The sequence below is a fragment of the Ostrea edulis genome, chromosome 7 (genome assembly GCF_947568905.1).
Source record: "Ostrea edulis chromosome 7, xbOstEdul1.1, whole genome shotgun sequence".
NCBI lineage: Eukaryota > Metazoa > Mollusca > Bivalvia > Ostreida > Ostreidae > Ostrea > Ostrea edulis.
The window spans coordinates 11,786,942-11,791,991 of NC_079170.1; the positions used below are offsets into that span (position 1 = coordinate 11,786,942).

General features: G+C 34.8%; 1 long non-coding RNA gene across 1 annotated transcript; it reads left to right on the plus strand.

Annotated features, from left to right (window-relative positions):
- Positions 1-1,873: 1,873 nt before the first annotated feature.
- LOC130047807 (uncharacterized) lies at positions 1,874-3,854 on the plus strand. The gene is made up of 2 exons (XR_008796622.1): positions 1,874-2,151; positions 3,017-3,854. It is a non-coding gene; the product is annotated as an uncharacterized LOC130047807 (long non-coding RNA).
- The last annotated feature ends 1,196 nt before the right edge of the window (positions 3,855-5,050 follow it).

Consider the following 5,050-nt stretch of genomic DNA (forward strand, 5'->3'; position numbering starts at 1 on the left):
CAAATTGGATTGAAGATGTCCGCTACAAAAATTTTGGTTCTCTCAATTTTCAGTAAGAAAGTGGTCGTTCTGTTCAAGATGACAAACTACTGGTGACGTTTCCGTCGGTTAATCTTTCCGATTTAGCAGTAATGACTTCCATTGAGTCGCATCCGGTAGACCAGGAACACTGCTTTGTATTTCTGCTTTTCATAGTTCCTATTCCATTTGTTTACATGTAACAACAATCTTTTAGCATAACGTTTGACCCCTGTTACAAAAAAGATACGTTTACTGCTTTCTTCCTGAAATGCACCAAATATGGTTCCACCAACGGTTCATTTAGGGGTAGGTATACGCTGGTGCACAACGCGAACAGTATTTGCAGTTCCGTAAGTAACACAATCTACTTTTGCAGCTTAATCATGAAATGCGAGGAGTCACGCACCTTGTTAGGTTGGGCGTATTTACTGCTGCATCAGGCATGATCCTACATTCTCCTTAAAGATCTGAACATTTCTTAATTACGCCACGTCTTCATGAACTCCAATTACTAACTACCGGGGTATTTCCCCATATGACTGAATTTTCACTCGTATTAGAAAGAACGATTTCTTTTTAATTTGTCTTTCACATTGATAACATTCGATCTTGCATAAAAGTCCCCTATTTGTCACTTCATGGTTTTACGATCTCTCATTTACTAAAAGTGAGAATGCGGTCACAGGATTTGTTAAGGCGACGGTGCTTCATTTTTGTCATAAAATATCTAATATCGTTTGTATATATACCCCCATTTGGCTTGCTTTATATGCATAATAAATCGGATGCTTTTGTTAATTTTTCTTGTCTACTGCTTAATTGTCACGTACAACACGTTCACCTGTTATATCAATGGTTTTAATGGTCTGGAATACAGATGAAATGCATGAACATTTTCCCATACTCATATTTGCAGAACTTTCGTCTATTTTGTTTTTGTTTTTCTTATCCAATGATCTGTCCATTTGTAATATCTTTTCAAAGTGTGATCATCTCTACATTTTAGGAGAATGATATAGTGCTATCAGTATTCACATGCGAACAGGTGGTTTTGTTTTGCATTTTTGGTTTGATATGGAGATTTGAGATCAGGTTGTCAGTTATCAATGTGGTGTGGAAATTAAAGAAAAAATAAGAATTATATATTCCTTCACTTCATTTTGAACATGAACATTGATCAAAACATGTCGATTGTTGGAAATATGCTATATTAGATGAAGCAAAAATAAAGGGAAACAAATATGATTTATAAAGAATGTTTCAGGTGTTTAGATAGAGTAAGAATGTTAAGTTACACTACCAATGGAGGTCAATCTCGGGGAAGTAAACATCCATGAATTCCCCAGTAGTTTCTCACTGTGATAGAATGGTAGCTATCTTCGATATAATCTATCCCTCATATTTGAAGTCATCTATACGCTATATGTATTATAGATATTCATTTCCAATCATATTTCGATTCGAAATATCTCAGTTCGAAATAAAAGACACCATAGAGTCTTTCATATTAACAAATGAAGACAAAAAAACGGTTGTCAATCGCATATATCTTATAAATAATACAAAAAATAAGAGAAGGAAAACATGAACCCTGGGTATACAAGAGAATCACATTCTTTTGAAATCGAGGCAAAATACAAAAATATTAGGTTAAAGTCATAATTCTACAAATTCTATGATCGTTATAATTTGCAAATACGCCTTGTCATTTGATCAAATTGACGTGTTTGATAACAATTGGAAGGTCAGTCTTCAGATACCGATTTTGTCTATGAACTACCTTGCTTACCTGATCAAAATAGAGGGTTCACGGTAGATGTGATCGGTCAACAGAGGATGTTTACTCCTCATATATACCTTATTCACCTCTGCTGTGCCCAAGACTCGTGTGCGCCTAGCTCTTAATTTTATATTGTTTGTATCTATGATATTGATCTCTCGTTATAATATTCATATGTTCCGCACAATGGGATAATAGAAATATGCATGGTTTAATTACTTTCTTTCCAACATAGGAACGCCAGACATTCTTTAACGTCTATATCTGTGCAGACTGAGGACTCCTATGCTACCAATGAGGGATATCTAAATGCGGTTTATACGGACATTTCGAATTTACAAGAGGAAGAGGTAAATCTTAATATTACTAAATACATAACTGAAACATCCGCAGTGAGTACAATAAAAATCCTGCAATAAAATGCCCATGTAGCTAAGAAAATATATTAAATCAATGATTAATATCCGTTTAACCTACCACTGATTTCTTTGTGTTTTATTGCAAGACGATTTGACAAACATCAGTTTATGTTCCTTGACTTTAAAATACTTGTAGTCAAAGAAAACATAACAGACTTAGAGACTGTTTAGCCAATTTCTATTTTAACTCCAGTCAGAACCACGTATTCTGTTCACCGCTACTTCGTCACACATGTCACCCGGTGCCATATCTGTTTGTATTATATTTTAGGAAGAATCGGAACATTTTATTTTTTGTTTTTTGCTGTTGAAATCCTTACTAGTATTCAGTAGCGCACTTGATGAAATTTTCATTACTTTCCTTTCCTAATGCTCAGAAAGTAAGAAATATAATGGATCTAAACATTATCTTGTTCCATACTACGTTTTATATCATTCCTCCACCAAAATTAAAATCCAATGTTAAAACAAAGTGTAGAATAGGATGATTGTATGTAATTGCAAATACATGTACGGCTTCCTCTACAGTATGATTTAAATCTTTGATGACCAAATCACCCTAAACCTAAACAAAACAGTACGAAGTACGATTTGTGGTCATAATTGTGACGTCACATCCATAGTGTTAAATGGTAATCTGAAGAATTGCATTAAGATTTTGTGAAATGATCTTAAATCCTTATATATTATATCTAAAATGTAACGTATTGTTTGCAGTTATTAAATATTTAACTGCGGATTTCTTTTTAATGATGCTAAGCTATTCACGTTCGGTCTTCCTTGTCTTTGATTTCAGTCTAGCAATGATGATGCCTCAACCAGCTCAAACATTCTTGATCCAGATATGTATCCTGGTATCGACCCGATTATACCTGATGTATACAATTATTCAAAGTCGGAGGAGGAACAGGAGAGTGATGTTTACAGCATTCTGAAAGGATCAGAAGAGAGGATGCTGAGGATGGGGAGAGCAAAAAATATTCAATATGAAAAGACCTTAAACGATACGTTATTGACAGTAGATGAACAGTCACCCCTTACAGAGAACCAAACAGAAGACGACATGCAACAATTATACTTATGTTTAGAGAAGATAGAAGATTCCCGATTATTTAACGAAACGTCTTGTTAAAGTACTGTATTTGGAGTGGGACTAAAATCAATTTCCTTAAAATGAATTTAAAGTGCTTGAAATAATGCTTACGTTATTCTAATGATCTGGAAATTTTTTTTTGTTTTGTTTACTTGTTTAACGTCGTTTAGATATTTTATTTACTCATACTAAGACGTCAATAGGTACATGTGTTATGCCAAATAGTTAGACTTGTGCAGGATCACCAGGATTGTAAAAATCAGGGTTTGTAATATTTCCAACGCTAAAAAGAACTTTGGTTTCGATGTCTCGTCCGAAAGACTCGCGCTCTCACTTCTAAACGCTGATTGTTTGACGAAGGAGCATTTACTGCCCAAAACCTCCCGGTCACAGAGCGAACCCACTTACCATTTACCCATATTCAATTTTTGTTAAAATATGTACCTACATTTTCTGACAATCCTGAATTATAAAACATGTCAAAATGTTGAGATTACTTTTCCTCGAATTTTCAAATTTTGATTAAAATATGGAGCGACAATCCGGTCTTTTAGATTTGTCGATGGCCCATTCCTTCGAAAAATTGATTTTTAAAAGTATGCACAAAATAGGGAAAAATCAACCAATTATTATTTCCTTCGACCTTTATCTAAAAATATATAGGTTTTTAAACGGATAGTGATATAAAACTGCATATTTTAACATGTTTTACTTGCATCAAAGGACATACCAGAGATAGGATCAGTGGTAAGAGGGGTGATCACCCAAATGTGATTCCTATATATTGAGAAGGTAAACAGTGATAATGAGTATGTAAGGAAGGCCTAACAATTTTAAATTATGATTATTCTCAGAACATGTTCTTCCGTATCTAATCAGTTCAGAGGAGAGATGATACTCAAAGGAGGAGTAATAATCCCCTGTTGACCAGTCACGCCCATTATGAACTCTATATCTCGATTAGGTAAACGGAACAATCTGCAGTCAAAATCAGCCCAACAACCGGTATGGCAATAACCAGACAGCATCGGACCCTATGACAGTCTGTATAGGCAAAGGACTCGAGCCACGAACACCCTGTAATGGCCTACGCTTGGGGTGAAATCTAAAGTGTATTTTGCTGATTTTTTCTACCCTTAATTTCCATGTATACTACTTGCCCAAATCACATGTCACCTTAAGATGTGAAACCGGATGCTGATTACTGGAAATCAAACGTCAAACCCACAAATGTATTTGATTTTTTTCCGGATTTTACCACCTCTTTTTCACTTTGAGGCAATAATTTTCCTATTGCGTATGTTTCACTGTAAAATTTAATTCGATTGAATAAAAATTGGTAATGAAAGGTATTCTTTCCAATGAAAAAAACTCTGAGCGACGTTCTAGCTGCAATCGAAAAAATAACTTTTTTGAAATATCGCGAGAGGAAGAGGAATAGTCGCCTGAACAGGTGACATGATCAGATATCTGATGTATCCTGATTACTGCGAATACAGGTGCCAATTAAAATGTTTCATTATATTGATTCCTAAAAAAAATTGATACGCGAGTATTACAGAATTTCCATTCTACAGCAAGTATTACCCATTATATAATTATATAATTACCCATTATATAGCCGGGAGTTAACATTTTCAACCAAATCTTACGGTTTTTCACCTCGAGTCAGTACGCTACGCGGGGCTATCACTAGGCCGACCACTCATTGGGACAGTGATATATGTCAGTGCATAT